The 17,399-nt window shown below is 36.5% G+C and overlaps 1 pseudogene across 1 annotated transcript in view; it reads left to right on the top strand.

The window, feature by feature from the left end:
* The window catches only part of LOC146448383 (uncharacterized), a 59,344-nt pseudogene extending 42,189 nt beyond the window's left edge, over nt 1-17,155 (top strand). Inside the window, exons 16-31 of the transcript XR_014861100.1 lie at nt 1-44; nt 1,228-1,338; nt 2,888-2,998; nt 3,736-3,930; nt 4,293-4,406; nt 5,135-5,248; nt 6,067-6,180; nt 7,131-7,244; nt 7,948-8,061; nt 8,221-8,334; nt 11,035-11,307; nt 11,831-12,001; nt 13,263-13,363; nt 13,555-13,613; nt 14,421-14,578; nt 15,358-17,155. The exon at nt 1-44 is cut by the window's left edge and continues 67 nt beyond it. The product of XR_014861100.1 is annotated as an uncharacterized LOC146448383 (transcript). The remainder of the gene's footprint in view (nt 45-1,227; nt 1,339-2,887; nt 2,999-3,735; nt 3,931-4,292; nt 4,407-5,134; nt 5,249-6,066; nt 6,181-7,130; nt 7,245-7,947; nt 8,062-8,220; nt 8,335-11,034; nt 11,308-11,830; nt 12,002-13,262; nt 13,364-13,554; nt 13,614-14,420; nt 14,579-15,357) is intronic.
* Nucleotides 17,156-17,399: the final 244 nt, after the last annotated feature.

The following is a 17,399-nucleotide window of genomic DNA, read 5'->3' as shown; positions in this document are numbered from 1 at the left end:
CACTATTGACGTAGATGATTGTGTGTCATCACCTTGCAAACATGGTGTGTAGGAAGTGCGCATATTGGACGATTGACAAAATTGAATAACTCGTCAGGGGCTCACACTGCGTTTCGCGGGTCAGGGGCAAGACTTCTTTCCAGAAATGGGACGGAATTGCGTCTGCAAGTGATTTGAAAAAGTTGATTTTTCCGAAGAACGCGCAGTAGTCAACCGCAAATTGCCTAGTTGCAAATAGAGTGCTTTAAAATTGGGTCTCCAAATAAATAATGCGTTTTCATTAGTTTTGGTTTATTTTGCTATGTGATTCATTAGGAGAAAACAAGCAAAAGCCTCCAATCACTTTTTTCAACCATTCTTAAGTCAAGCCAAATCAAATTGTGACTTGCCTACATGAATTTGCCTCCGCTTGACACCTTTTCTTTATTTTGTTATTAATTTTGTTTGTTTGTTTTTGACTTCTTATTGGATTCTTTGGTTCTTACAACGGTTAGACTGAATATTTTGGTTTTGGTGAGCAACGCGCCAGTAATAGAAAAACACTAAAATACTACAACACAATCAAATTAAACACCCCTTGTTACTAACTGCGCTGTCTGTTAAAAAAAAAAAAAAAAGATTATTGATCCTGAGAAACATGAAATAGTACAAGTACTCAGAGAAGTTCAGGAAAAATAGATGTCAAAAGAATGAGGATAGCATAGGTTTCAACATTCTCTTCGTCTCTCTTTTTTTCTCTTTTACGAAACCTAATTTGCCAGGGTGAAAGTAATCATTTAAGACCCCTGCCTGAAAAACTTTCATTTTGAATGATTAGAGACGGATCATCTGTCTGGGTCAAGACGAACTACAGTGGATTACTGTTCGTCTGGACGGATCATCCGTCTAAAAGACCCCTATTTCGTACAGGGCCCCACTGAAAACCGCCAAGGCGGTTGGGCTTCCTGGATAAATATTATTATTATTATTATTATTATTATTATTATTATTATTATTATTATTATTATTATTATTATTATTATTATTATTATTATTATTATTATTTATACACAGACGAACTATCATACGAACTACCGTTCTTTGCCCAAGCTCGTCCCAGACGGAAGATCCGTCTCTAGTGTTTATACCAGACAGATGATTTGTCAGATGATTCGTCTTGACGGATGACTTGTCAGTAGTATGAGTTTGAGCCTTTACATTAAAAGCCATCCAATTACTGTTTTAAAGGAAGATGTGTTGATCAAGTGAACAACTACACCTGTCAATGTGAGCCTGGCTACACTGGTCGTGACTGTGGTGTTGATATCAACGAATGCCACTCTTCTCCTTGCATTCATGGTATGTATCTACCCATTTTATGAATTTATCTTATAACGTTATAAGTAATTAATTGATTAAATGTTTGGAAATTCAAACCTGTGTCAATTCTGCTCCTATAGTAAAAGTTCTAGTCTCTAAATAAACGTCAACAAATGGAGAATATTTGGTTGTTGGTAGAATTATTTCAGAGCTTTTAAACTTGTGTGTGTTTACAAACACATGAAAGCAGTCCAAATGAAAAAAAAAAAAAAAAAAAAAAAGGCCAGGAAACAAAAATATTCAAAAATTAATTCTACACGAATATCGATGGTATCGAGAATTTAACACACGATTAAAGTATTTGTGTAAAGCTTGAAACACGTAGCATAAAGAAAAATTATCGATTTTTGCCTGGAAGAAAATATTTCTGTCCACAAATGATCTGCTTAAACGGCCGTCGGAATCACGTAAACATGGTTTTTTTTGCAAGGGAAAGTTAATAGCTCCCGGCGAAAAATGTTTGGAAATTCAAAACTGTGTCAATTCTGCTCCTAATTATCAATAATTCTAGTCTCTAAATAAACGTTAAGAAAAGGAGAATACAGAAATACAAAAATGCTCTTTGGTGTTTGGTAGAGTTATTTCAGAGCTTTGAAACTTGTGTGTGTTTACAATCACATGAGAGCCGTGCGGTGCGAATGAAAAAACGGCCATGATACAAATTTTTCAAAAATTAACTTCTCGAATATTGGTGATATCGAAAGCGATTAAAGTGCCTATGTAAAGCTATTTTAGAGTTCTGAAAGTTACCATTACTGATCACGAACGGGTGATATAGACAAATGTGAGGCTTCTTTAAACTTGCTTTTCCGGCCGGCCTGCTCTAACTTGCTTTCTATTGCTCTCTTTCACGTTGAACTTTGCTTAATCGTCCCTACTTTTCTGTTTTCTTTTTCTTTCTCTTTCTCTTCTTTCAACGTTTGACAATATATCCAACGAAAACATACAAATTGACCTTGTATTTCAGTTTTGTTCTTTATCATTTCTGTTGTAAACGCATCTCGCCATGCAACTTCCCGCCAAACAAAACACAGGTGCATTAGCATTGTGGAATTGCGTACGGACGGACGGTCGGACGGACAAAAGTAACGTCATAACCAAACCAAAATTTTTCGCATTTATTGGTTTCATGGGTTTCCCAAATTGTCTTAGCTATGTGGCTCCGCGCGCTAATAATGGAATTAAAAATAAGTAATGGAAGTTTACAATGCATAAGAACTGGGTTACAAAGTAAATGGTCTGAGAGCTAAGGTTGATATCATGAAGGTCAAAACTAAGCTACAGTTTGATGCTATCAAACTAAAGACTTATCAGTGCCCATTAGACTTGAATATTAATATATGCTTATTCCATTTCACATCATTCTGAAGACCTAGACTTAGTATTTCAACATCATCCTGAATATCACTAAATTAAGTGAAAAATGTTAGGTGCTCCTTTTTGAAATTGATCGAAAAATTACAAGTGGAAAATGTTTAAAAGGTAATAACCTTAATATATGACGAATATTTTGTTACTGATTTGTTAGGCACATGTGTCAACGAAATCAACAATTTCACTTGTAACTGTGAAGCTGGTTATACTGGATTGAGATGCGATGTAAACATTGATGACTGCTACTTATCCCCTTGTGAAAATGGTAGGTAGAGGCAATATTATAAATGCTATAATATCCTATCTAGACTGATATTGTTTGGTCTACATGGGTCTGGGAATAATTTATACTCCCCAGGCATAAAGGCCATGACAGTGAGACTTGCGGTTCGCAACGGGAAAGTTAATTAAAAAAAAAATCTTAACATCAGGAATCTTCAAAAACTGGAAACCTACTTGTCAAAAATTGGTTGCCATGGAAACAGCGATTCGTTGAACCTTGACCTACCCAAGCAAATTCATTCCAGATAAGTGTGGTCTTGCGGGGATGTCAACGAATTACTTCCCAGTAGTAAAATAAAATGAAAACTTACGACACAGCTACTTTCGCAGTTTAATTTTAAAGCAAGTAAGAATATGCCGACTTTCCCAATTACTTTTCTCGTGATTTGCCGTTCTAAGGAATTGCATGGTCGACGTTTTTAACAACCTCTTAGTCTGTAGGATGGACACTCAAGGCCATACACTGTATTACAAGATCCCGGCGGGGTGTATAAAAAAGACAACGACCAAGCCAATTGCGATGATATTTTGTCCCAGAATCTTTCATAAAAAATAAGTATCAGTATAACTTTAATTGAATTGCTCGTAATAATTCGCAAAAACTAAAGTTAGTATGGTTCAGCACATTTTCTGACTTTTATGTGCCTACAGCAAAAAACTTTATTATTATTATTATTATTATTATTATTTTTTTTTTTTTTTTTTTTTTTTTTTTTCTAGGGACTTGTGTAGACCTCGTAAATAATTACACTTGCAGTTGTAACGTCGGATTCACTGGTCGAAACTGTGATGTGATCATCAAAAACTGCACGGCAGATTCTTGTTACCCCAATGTGACTTGCTACAAGAAGAGCGAGACAGTTAGCTGTGGCCCGTGCCCATTCGGCTTCAGTGGCGACGGAAAGAACTGCAAAGGTGCATTGAACAATAATATATATTATAACTGTTAATAGCTATATTGTTTTTCGGGAATTTAGCAATTGCTCTTCTTTCTTCACTGTTTTCTTTCTCGTTGTCGTCTTTTTTTATTGTTTTCCTTCCTCTTGGTCGTAAACTGACGCCTCAAAATAACATTTTGTTGCATTGCTGTTCAATTTTACCACTATATAATGATGACTGCTACTGATCTCCTTGTAGAAACGGTACGTAGAAGCAACATTATACGTGCCTGTTGGGAGGGGGAGGGCACTCTAGACACGAAAAGCTGTCAATAAGAAACTTTAAACTGATGAATGTTTAGTCAATCAACGAATATGTTGATCTTCTGCTTTGTTCAGATATCGACTACTGCAAAAACGCCACGTGCAAGAATGGTGCTTCGTGTGTGGATGGATTGCAAAATTACACGTGCTCGTGTGTGGATGGATATACAGGGGAGCATTGTGAAGCAGGTATCCGACTGACATTAAAAAAAAAAAAAGATTGTTTTGTTAAATAGTGTGTTTTGAATTTATTTATCAACCAATAAATAATACCATAGTTTTCTTCGGAGTCCCTTTTATTCACGAACTGTCTTTTGGGGGAATTCGAATTTCTCGAAATAAGTTCTAGCCTTCCTCTGGAATTTAAATTGATGATAGAACAAACATTACGGAGTTTTCTTGTTTAAAGTTGGGGGAATACCGTAAAATATGCAATAGTATTTAATTTACACGTCGATCAGGAGAATGGTAATGGGGTCCTGTGCCGTTACTTTCGTTCAGTAAATTTACTTACTTCTTCGTTAGATCATTCGTGGAAGGAAGAACAACTATTTGCATTTCTGTGTACCGGGTAAAACGCAACTGTCGCTGCTTCAACTGTTTGCCTGTTGTTATCCATGAAATAAAATAAATTCTTCACTTCTTTATATTTAGAATTAATAACGCGTGGATTATATCAGAACGAAGTCAAGTATAACGACTTAATGTTACTTGCTATTTCCGGCCATCAACCTTTGCATGAGTATCATTATGTCATTTGTAAAAATTGTGGCCGTGTATCTCAGGAATCTACAGCTAGGTAGCCTTGCGAAATAGAACATCGTTGACTAATTCCACTGGCATCGTATATATTAGTTAATAGGGGGCCTCTTGGATAACACTGAACTGTTTTAAATTTCTTTTTTCTTTTTATCAAGACGTGAACGACTGTGTTAACAATAGTTGCCTCAATGGTGGATCTTGTATGGATGGAGTAAACAACTCTTCGTGTGTTTGTCCAGCAGGCTTCACCGGAAATCACTGTGAAGTTGGTAAGATTCAAGTTGTGATGATGATCATCGCTTCTTCTTTTTTCTTTTGGAAATCTGGAGTTAGACATTCCATTAACATGAAACATGACAGTAACATTTAACATTTTCGCGAACATGTGGTGCCATAAATTTTACTTTTTTGCTACTCCTAAATATCGATTACTGTGTAAACGCTACTTGCAAGAACGGTGCCTCCTGTGAAGATGGATTAAACAATTACACTTGTGTTTGTGTAGCTGGATTCAGAGGCGATCATTGTGAAACAGGTACAGATCGAAAAATCCAACAGGCACACAGCTGGTTTTCTTATACATTCATTCCATACATTCGTTCGTTTGTTCGTTTGTTCGTTCATTCATTCTTGGTTGTTGCGTTGAATTGGTTGGATGGTGCGTTCGTTCTTTCGTTTATTTGACAGTTTTTACATGTTGTTTTACACTGAAGAAATTAACTTCATCGCCTTGTCATCTGTTGCTTCTATATGTCGGCTACCGTGTAAAAGTCACTGAAAAGAATCTTATGGTGTTTCACGCGTTAATGTATTAAACATATTCTGATCGATGCTTCTGCATCAATGGATTCCCGGGGTGATTATTATTGTGAAACAGATACGCGTAAACCTTACTATACTACTACTAACTTCATTGGTGTGCTGTTTCCTGGAATTTCTTTCCGATCCCGGCTGAAATAACAGGATGTTCGTTGTCTCCTAGTTTATTGCTTTAATTATAACACCAAAAACGACCGGTACATATTTTTACAAAGACTTTACAAAGCAGCGTCTTTATTAATGTTCTACATCGCATTTTATTTTGCAGACGTCGATGATTGTGTTAATCACACATGTGCTAACGGTGGATCGTGTATTGATGGCATCAACAGTTACTCGTGTAACTGTTCTGTGGGATTCACTGGAAATCGCTGTGAGACTGGTATGGCTGTGTTGACGAAGATGGGTTAACCGATCAAATTTTTTATTTAATAATTATCCAAGGGTATAGAATTACTTCTACACTTCTGTATTCGATGCCTGCAGTGCTTTCCATATTTCGATTAGTTTCTAAGAGAACAACCAGCATGGTGCAAATGTCTAAAAAATATGAATGGCTGTTGAGGAAAACTTGATACATGCCCTGTAGCCTAGAAATTTCTTAGGTTGTGCTCACGATAGGCTTTTTAAGTTGGGCATTCCTTTTGTATCTAAACTAATTTCTTAATATCAAGAGAATATCGGACTTAAAGAGGACTTAAATACATGTGTATTTCAGCACGGATTTACAGGGCTTGGGTGTGAAACAAGTGCGGTTTCGAGGAACCACTGGAAAAACTCAGATCACTAGACTAGCACTCAACTACCAAAAACATTTTTCTCCGCTTAAGTGTTGGCAGTAAATAATGCAAAAATAGTAGACTTTTTTATGCCAAAAAGGACCCCCAGATCCTATTTAGCTTTCGCCGGCTTTCGTCGAGCTACTGGGGATAAAATTTCCTTTCTAACTCCAAGGGCATCAAGACTATGAAGAAGAGACGTTAGTCTAGGTACGCTTTATTTTAAGGTCAGATGACACGTGACTGGCAAAAGCATGCAAACATTATATTATTACTCGTTAACGATGGAATTCCACTGAAATGAAATTATTACTTTATAAAATGTAGGAAAAGTGACACAAATTTTGATGGTGTTTTCTTTAATATAAAAAAAGTTGATGAACATTCTAAGCTACTCCCTCCCCACACTCTTCTCAATGTCGAATAGGGTTAAAACTCATGACAACGTAACGCACACGTAGACATGAAAAACTGGGAATTAGAAACTATAATTAAACTGTTAAATTTAAAGACATGTGAAGAACATGTTGATCTAATGTACTGTAATGTTTAGATATCGACTACTGCAAAAACGCCACCTGCAAGAATGGTGCTTCGTGTGTGGATGGGTTGCACAATTACACTTGTTCGTGTGTGGCTGGATTTACAGGGGATCATTGTGAAACAGGTATCCGACTGACATAAAAAAAACTTGTTTTGTTAAATAGTGTATTATTTTTTGAATTAATTTATTAATCAATAAATAATACCATAGTTTTCTTCTGAGTTTTACGAACTGACTCTGGGGGAATTCGAATTTCTCAAAACTGGTTTCAAGCAAATTCTACCGTACCCTTCCTCTGAAATTTAAATTGATGATAGAACAAATTAAACATGACGTAGTTTGATTGTTTAAAGTTGGGGGAATACCGTGAAATATGCAATAGTATTTTAATTCACACGTCGATCAGGGGAATGCTTATGAGGTCCTGTGCCCTTACTTTCGTTCAGTAAATTTACTTACTTCTTCGTTAGATCATTCGTGGAAGGATGAACAACTATTTGCATCTCTGTGTACCGGATAAAATGCAACTGTCCCTGCTTCAACTGCTCTTCACTCCTTTATATTTAGTATTAATAACGTGTGGATTATATCAGAACGAAGTCAAGTATAGCGACTAAATGCTACTTGCTATTTCCGACCATCAACCTTTGCATGAGTATCATTATGTCATTTGTAAAAATTGTGGCCGTGTATCTAAGGAATCTACAGCTAGGTAGCCTTGCGAAATGGAAGATCGTTGAGTAATTCCACTGGCATATATAATAGTTGATATGGGGCCTCTTGGATAACACTGAACTGTTTTATATTTCTTTTTCTTTTTATCAAGACGTGAACGACTGCGTTGACAATAGTTGCCTCAATGGTGGATCTTGTATGGATGGAGTAAACAGCTATTCCTGTGTTTGTCCAGCAGGCTTCACTGGAAATCACTGTGAAGTTGGTAAGATTCAAGTTGTGATCGCGGCTGAAATAACAGGATGTTTGTTGTCTCCTAGTTTATTACTTTAATTATAACACCAAAAACGACCGGTACATATTTTTACAAAGACTTTACAAGCAGCGTCTTTATTAATGTACCACATCGCATTTAATTTTGCAGACATCGATGAGTGTGTTAATCATACATGTGCTAACAGTGGATCGTGTATTGATGGCGTCAACAAATACTCGTGTAACTGTTCCGTGGGATACACTGGAAATCGCTGTGAGACTGGTATGGCTGTGTTGACGAAGATACGTTAACCTATCAATTTTCTATGTAATTATCCAAGGGTATAGAATTACTTCCACACTTCTGTATTCGATGCCTGAAGTCCTTTCCATATTTCGATTAGTTTCTAAGAGAACAACCACCATTGTGCTAATTTGTCGAAAACAGTAATAGGTTAAACTGGACATTCCTCGTCTTATTTCTTCAGCAGATTTAATTTAACTTCGCTAATATTCCTTGATATGGACAGGTATCAGACTTTGTTGTTTGGACTGTAAGAATGGCAGCTATTGTGTTGAAAAAATTGAGGGCTTCACGTGTGTATGCCAGGAACGTTTGGCAGGACTAGGATGTGAAAAAGGTGTCGTCTCGAGAAACCAGTGCGAAAAATTAAAATCACACGTAGTTGTGTTCAGTGAGAGAAGCCTTAATAACTTCCTTTTCGATATTCTTACCTTTTTTGCTTTAACCCTGTCTAGATTCTCCCTGCGGCCACTTTCAACATGAATAACTTTTTTTTTAGTATCAGAGAAAACGCCTTGATACTAAAGAAATTTTTTCTGAGCGTTTTCTGGGAAAAATTTGATATGGCCGGTTAGTGCTTTTTTTACCTTGACGTTACCGTCACCGTCATTACTATTCAGTTATTATTATAATTACTATAATGATTATGATTATGATTATGATTATGATTATGATTATGATTATGATTATGATTATGATTATGATTATGATTATGATTATGATTATGATTATGATTATGATTATTATTATTATTATTATAATTGCCCCCGCAGGGCTTTGGCCTCTGGGCTAAAACCCAAGGAGGCACCCTAGGATTCCCCACGTGTATACATATAAGGAATTTCAAAATGTAAGAAAGTAAGTACTGTAAGTAAATTTGTTAGTATGCGAAAAAATCAAAATGGGCGCGTACGGTGGTCTCGGGTAATATTTCAGCAAGCGCTCAAGGTGCTGTCGGGTAGATGTCATTCTGCAACCACGAGATCTTCGAGCAGCGTTTGACGGTGTTGCGAGCAAAAGTTTGCGTTTCGTCGTCCTCTAGCAGCATTTCGAGTTTTTTCTAGCAGTGTTTCAAGGTCTTGCAACCACGAGTTCGCATTTTGCCATCATTTAGCAGCATTTCAACCACGAGTTCGCGTTGTGCCATCTTCTAGTAGAGTGTCAAGGTCTTGCAACCACGAAGTCACGTTTCGCCATCTTCTGCATCTTTAGCATTCTTTCAAACCACGAGTTCACATACTTATACATACAATGCGTTGCTGTTTCACAAAACAAAACTGTATGAATGTAATAGATTTCAATGTCAAATTTACAGAGAAATATGCTAGCCAGTTACATGGATTTTAACTTCAATAAATATTGAAATGTTTCTTTTTTAACCGTCGTATGCACAGTATTTATATCCAGTAAAAACCATATACATGTGTTAAACAGATCTTCAAAAGTGGAGGCGGCTCTAGTGAAAACTACTAGAAATACGTGACTCGCAAAACCTCGCGAAGCGGGGGCTGGGTGGAAAGCCCTCTTTACTCGTATTGTAGCATCAAACGAGGAGATTAAGAGGCGCATAAGAATTTTTTTTTGATGAGCATGGTGTTTTCGTAGTTCCACGGGCTAGTTTGCGGTTGAAAATCTATTTCTGACGCGACGTAATGTACAACGGGCGTGCAGCGCTGTCGTGTTCGATGAATTTATTTCCCGCGGAAAATTATTGACCGCGGCTACAAAACGTGTAATTTCTTTAATGCACTCTTTCACAAAAAAGATTTCTAAAAGAAAGGGAAAAGATTCTGGAGAGATAGTTCTGTGTCCAGTGAATATTGATGAACATTGCAGTTGAAATTTGATCATGCACGCATATTTTTTTCCATGTATGCAAATTTTGCTCCAGACAACGCCAGACAGTCTGACGTCATTGTGCGGACACCTTCAAAGATATAAACATATATAGACATATATAAATATATTTTTCGCTCGAATTCGCGCGGCTTAGCTCCGCTCGGGCCGGCTCGGCCCGACAAATTTATTAACCTCGCTACGCTCGGGCCTTCGGCCCTCGCTTCGCGAGGAAATTAGTAGTTGTTATTATTATTATTATTATTATTATTATTATTATTATTATTATTATTATTATTATTATTATTATTATTACTTTTCGTTTCATTTCAAACTTTCATGGAGTTTTGGGGGAAATGCAGAAACTCCGCCAGGACGGTGGATCCAAGATGGCCGCCATTTAGCAACACGTCATATGGCGTCATCCCTTCCTGTTCTCAACCCCAAAGGGAAAATCTTTGGACATACTATCTACATCCCAAGCCTCCTTGTCATAGCTTTTATACGTGTCCCATCACCTGTAGAAAGAAAAAAAATAAAGCACGTTCATTATAGGGTAAAATTCTTTTTCTTTTTCTCACCAGCAAAACCTGGTCATACGTAACATGTACAGTGCCTCGCCTTAGAGAGCTGTAGCAACTTAAGCGAGAGTAAAAAAAAATTAGATCAAGTGGAAGTGACCACTGAAATCATCTTAAGTTAGACACATTCGTGGCTAGCTTTGACTTGCCTTACAGAGCATTCGTTTGAACATTAACGGAACGTAAGTTGAAGCAGCGTCCGAAAAATAGGCCATTTGCAAGAGGCTCTTTTCATTGTTTTAATGTTGCTTTCTGTTTTCAGCCATTTCAAGCAGTGAAAGTATAGTTGCAAGCACAGCAACAGGGAAAAGGACGATTGTGACTTCAAAACCGACTGCATCAATCAGTTCTTCTCACTTGACGACAACATTCTCTTTGGCTGCCATTTTGCTCTCCACAAGCAGCGGTTTTACCACAACTGCCTCGCCGCAGCAACAAAAAGAATCTGTGTTTACTACTAGCTCAGAAAACATGGGTGTGAGGACATCGTCCATTATCTCCAACGCTGACGCAACCCAAGTTACTTCAGAAACTGGTACGTGACTGTTAAAAAAAAGCTAAATTTATGAAAGAGTAACATGTTTCATTTTCTAAACAATATTCTCATAACTACAAATGAGATCGTGAATGTAGACACGGCAGTCGACTGCCAAAAAATAACCATCAGCTTCTTCTTGTAAAAAGATAACATTACCTTCGGTATATGTTTTGCTCTCGACAAGCAGCGGCGTCACAACGACTGTGGCATCACAACAGCAAAAACATTCAGTGTCTCAAACTACCTGACAAAATTTACTTGTGAGGTTTTCGTCCATTGTCACCAATGCAGACACAATCCAAGTTACTCCGTCAGTAACAGAGGGACCAGAAACTGGTTCATAACTGCCGAAAATTGTGCTAAACTTATGCATGGTCTTTTAGCCTCGTTCATCTTTCAAACAAACCAGACTTTCGATTCTGGATTGTAAAAACACCAAATGAGGTTCTCGATGTAAACAAATTACATTATCCTATCAAATATTTGTCTGTATTTTCTTTCTTAAAATTTTCCTGAACAGGTTCTCTGTCTACCACTAGCAGTGTCTTCACCACACCTGGCTCATTACCGCTGCACCAACGATCTATGCTACCAACAACCACACAAAAGATCCCTCTGAGCACATCGTCTACAGCTCCTAACGTTATATCAACCCAAGTAACTCCAACAGCAACGGAGGAACCTGAAACAGGTGTATAGTTGTTAAAACTTGACTTGATTTATGACGGTCGTTAATTCACCTGTCACACAAGAATGTCATAATATTAAATGAATTCGTGAAGGCCACAATCCCTTTTCAGCATTTTTCCCGTCATGTAATCTGCAATCATTTTATTATTATTATTATTATCATCATCATCATCATCATCATCATCATCATCATCATCATCATCATCATCATCATCATCATTATAATTATTATTATTATTATTATTATTATTATTATTATTATTATTATTATTATTATTAGTTTGGCTAGTCGCAGCAGAAAAAAATTGTAACAGAAGCGTGTGATTACATTTAGCTTTTCATTAACCAAATTACTCAACCTTTGACTATTTTCGACAATCTTTTGCATTTACGTGAGGGATTCCTAATCAAATGTTTCGTAATTAAACTTTGCACAATCAATATTTATTGCATGTAGCAGATGCAACAAAACAGCAAAAACAGACCAATATTTATCATCTATCGGCTTTTAACGTACATCTAACTTAGTTTGCTGCGAAGGAGACTCTTCTCAATTAACAAACCTGAGCTACGACGTTAGGCATCATTCATGCGAGTTGGTCTTTCTATTGTGCTTCAAGTTCTGTTAATTGTCCAGGTTAAGGTCCCAGACACCTTGCAACTCATGAAAAGAAAATCTAAATTTGCACTTTGAGTTCTGATTTTATTTCGCTTTTTGAAAGAGCTTGCATCAAACACGCTCAGCATTCGCAGAGAGATATTAAAGATAGGACCGTTACTTAGGACAGTACAACCTTTGAAACACTAGGCTCACTCATTCCTATGCAGACAAGGAAACGGAAGACATTGTAACGCCATAATGTAACCAGTTATCGTGTAAATAACTAAGCAAACTGAAAGTCAAACGATTGTGATTCGTTTTACGTAAACGTAAAATATATTTATCTCAATTCGCCCATACCCCGTTGATGTGATACCATCTTCTAGATCCTGTTAAGAGACAAAACGTGATATGAAAAATGATATCCATGAAAAGGAGTCGGTTCAGACAGTTTTTGGCTGAATTGAGAACAAAGGGAAACTGAAACGAGTGTTGAATTGACAATTTTTCCCCAAATTGCGACGTAGAGGGTTGAATCATATTTTGTCGTTGAACTACATACTATAAGCATCGTGGGGTTAACACCTGAGATCTTTGAAATTTGCACTGTTACGAAATCGAGAAACGCCATTAATGTTATCTGTATTCTTAATTGTTGCAGAACATGTTTTCAAATTAAAAATCATTAAGGACTGGAATGATGATCTGAAGGACAAGAGCAGTGATGCCTTTAAAGATTTGTCTTCAAGATTGGAAAGCGAGGTTAGATTAATACAAACAAGAAAGTTTTAACTGGCCAGCATTGTTGTGTACCTTTTACTATTATTGCTCAAATCCATCTGTACCATTTTTTTTTTGTCAATAACACTTTTGAACCGGAAAAACAACTTTCATTCTTAAGAGCCAAGTTTTGGTTTCACCCGTTTTTAGAAGCCACCAATCTTTACTTGCAGATTTGGAAAAAGTTTTCTGGAAGAGAAGATTTAATTGGAGTGAAAGTCATATCCTTCAGGTATGTATGCATTGGATGTCAGTTCCTGTAGTTTGTGAATTACCCTAAATCCCCCCCCCCCTCTTCCCTCCAAATGCTGACCTTAGTAGTAGTGTTCTCTTTATTGCCAGAATTTTTTTAACTTGCTTGCGAGCTCTGTTATTCAGACGAGCTTCATCTCCAGCCGTTGGTGTAGGGAAGATCAAGCTTACTGATCAGGCTTACAGTTTCCATTAGTCATGGTTGCTTTCTTTTATGCTCCAGTTGTTTTCTATATACTTTTTTTGTTCGTCATTCTTTTCTCCTTCAATATTTATAAACCTATACGTAATAATGTAATTAACAATTATTCCACGAGCGCGCGTTGGATATGAGATGATAGATAGCCAACGAGGCGCGTAGCGCCGAGTTGGCTATAATCATCTCATATCCAACAAGCGCAAGTGGAATAATTGTTTTATTAAAAACAACCGAGAAATATTGCTAGATCTTACTGATTTCGCTGTGCAAGAACGACCAGAAGGCAATTTAATGGTCGCCATTTCTCGGCCATGGTATAATTGCTCATATACCATGGCCGCTAAGCCAATCATATCCCTCGAATTGTATTATACAATGATGCAGTTTTTAATAATGAATAATAGTAAGAGAAATAAAAATATGGGCCCAGTTGTGAAAAGAGACGTCGGTAAAGTGATAACATTGATTAATGCATTTCTTTTGAAACATAAAATAGACAGTTGGTTCGATGTTTAATTAAATGTTTTATGGTTTTATATAGAAACCCCCAAAACTTATTCTTAGTTTTCTTTTTTCTTTCGTTCCCAGTAAAGGAAGTGTCGTGGCAGAGTTTCAATTGATGTTCAACAAAAACGTTGCCCCTGAAGAAGCATTTTCCCATCTCAAGAACCAAATAAGTGATGGAAATCTTGGTGGCCTTCGGGTTGACCCTTCGTCTCTGGAACAGGTGACACGTGTAACTGAAGGTAATTTTCTTTTATCATTGCAAGCCATAGTTAAAAACCTGATATTAGCCGAGGATCAGAGTTCAATATGATGTTTTTCTTTTCTGGCTTGTCCAAAAAGACAAGAAAGGGGAATCATGTTGTTTTTTATTTATTTTTATTTTTCGTTTTTTCTATAATTTCACTCGTGAAGTAAACAGGTGAATGAACATAATGAAACGAACAAGAACATTGCAACTGCTTGATAAGCAAACACACTATTTCGCACTCCTGGAATTGGAAGAAGAAAATGTAATAATTAAAATCCTAAAGACGTTGGTGTTCAGTTCCTTTCCTGTGCAGTAGATGATGTTGTAATCCTTTTGGATTATTGAATAATGAACAAAAAATATCTTTTTTCTCAATAGGTCAGGCACACAGCAGCCTGTTGAATATACTTCTTGACGCACTGTTTACGCTTCACTAAAAGAAACTTTCTTTAACCGCTAAGCTCTCTTTAATATTTGTATGATATAGTCATGCACCAAGGAAAGGAGCCTTCAAGGAACCTAGAACCTTCTAAAATCCATTTTAAATAATATTACATGAGCGTGTGCTATTTAACGACAGTAACGTAAGAGATGACTTAGCATTCTAAAAGGTTCTGGACTAATTCCATAGAATGTGCTAGAATGTAACTGAAATAGAATGTTCGAGAACGTTCTGCGAAATGTAGACAATCGTCGTAACAGTCATAAAGAGATAAATGCCGGAACAAAATGAAAACAACACACTAATCTGCCCTAAATTCGTTTGTATAGAGCCAACCAAGGAACCGAAAGAATCGAAAATGAAATATGCCATCATCTTCGGTGCTACCTTTGGCGGAATCTTTGTTCTGGCACTTGCCTATATCTGCCTGGTACGCTTCAAAAAGAAGAAGAAAACTTTGAGTGAAGAAGAGTTTTCAAATCGAGAAAAGTATGAGTTGGAAAATACCAAGTCAATGGAAAACATTTACTTCAAGGAGGTGGGCGTATGGACAAAGACCGATGAAGGAAAATCAAATGAAGCGTTTGATTAACATGATTGCCTACACGCGCTTTCCTAGCTATTAAAAGGCGGATGAATTTACTACAAAGGCATGTGGTGAAGGATTAACCTACTAGAGGGAATTTTAGTTAAACGGTCGATATAGTTAATGGGGTTGCAGACCGTACAACAACTACCAAGCACTGGTGTTTTCATTTAAGTTTTTTAAAGTTTTTATTAGGACTGTTAACGTTTTACAGCTACTTGTAAAAATGCAACTACTCAGGGAATAAAAGGGAAGGCTACCAATAGTCTTCTTATGTTCCATTAGTTTGATTATGGGATAAAATTGGAACGTATAAAATTGGGAAAAACGAAAAAAGAAAGAAAAAAGAAAAATTAAAGCTTTTATAGGTTTGTTGTGCTACGCTGAGTGGAATCCCGTTCTCCCAAGCTTTCATTTTTTATAATTTTACAAGTCCAAATTTGTTAAACAATCTAAACACGAATAATGTAGAAACTCACAATTGTATTATTTTATTATTGATTTTCTTGGGTTTATTTATTGTTCGGTGTTGGGAAGCGATACAATATATGCTTTATTTACGGGAATATTCGAATCGAAGGGATAAAAATATTAAAAAGTTCAATGGTTTATCTTTCTATTTATGTTTTAGTGTAATGCTGATCTAGCTCTGATCAAATGTTGTTTTCTCCTGGTATAAATTTGGTTAAAGTAGGTGTTCTGTTTTGGATTACTTCTCAGGAAATTTGTCCTTCCGTCAAGAATGTCTGAAATTGGTTTTTCTTCAAACAATACATTGTTTACATAAGGTCAAGCCGTAATTCATCGTATCTGACTTTAAGTTAACCTTTCGCTAGCATTTGCCTGGAAATGGCCACCGTTCTTGTTTTTATTGTTTTTAGTGAAGATATTCAGTGTTTCTTACCGAATTTATACCAGCTGATATTTTGTTATTTAAGTTAGTTTTCACTGTACTTATTTGAATAATAGTAATCTTGAAATCTTTGCGTTTGAAGGTGACTATCAATGTCAATACTTTTTGTTCTGAAACCACCTACTGTATTTTTAATAAGGTAACTGAAAGTTGTAAACATGTGCTCTGTAATTTATGGAAATAGGCGTGGACTTGTAGTACCGCCTTTCTTCTTGGAAAGTTGTTGTTTTGCAACAATAACGCTGGACACTGCTTGAAACTTTGACCTAGTACATTACAAACTCATGATTGTCAATGTGTAATTTTTATCGATACAAATGTTCATTGTAATTTTTAAATTTCTTCCGTTGCTTTATTTTGGTTGGACATTTCGAAGAACATAACAAAAACCTTGAAAGAAAGGTACATTTTCCTCAAATAAAGGGAAGGTACCTATTACAAATTCCGATACCAACCAATCAAAGGAAGGCTTATGTTAGCCTACATAAGTAGTTGACGAGTGTTTGACAGTAGGTTGTCAATCATACTCCGGCCAACATAAAAGCAACGCGAGAAGTTCTTCAGAGAGAATGTTGTAGCTGAGCTGTAGAGTAAACTTCTAAAATACAACGTAACCATTGAACAGCAATTGTGTGTGTCAAATGAATTCAACTCGTTGGCTAAACTGAGCTGATTCCCCTTGGTTAGACGCCAAGGTTGATCAGTATACAGTTTTATAGGTATGTTTTGGAAAATTAAGCTTAATCAGTTAGATACTAGCTAATGCTACAAAATGTAGGTTCTCTTGAAGCTTTCATGTTGACATTTTTACAAGTCTAAGCCTGCAGTTTCCTTGGTAATTTTTTTGCAAAAATTAAGCTTAATTATTTAGA

This window comes from Pavona decussata, unplaced genomic scaffold (assembly GCF_977016875.1).
Source record: "Pavona decussata unplaced genomic scaffold, jaPavDecu1.1 SCAFFOLD_955, whole genome shotgun sequence".
In the NCBI taxonomy this organism is placed as follows: domain Eukaryota; kingdom Metazoa; phylum Cnidaria; class Anthozoa; order Scleractinia; family Agariciidae; genus Pavona; species Pavona decussata.
The sequence above is the reverse complement of the archived record's forward strand: the minus strand, read 5'-3'. Positions and strand labels throughout refer to the sequence as shown.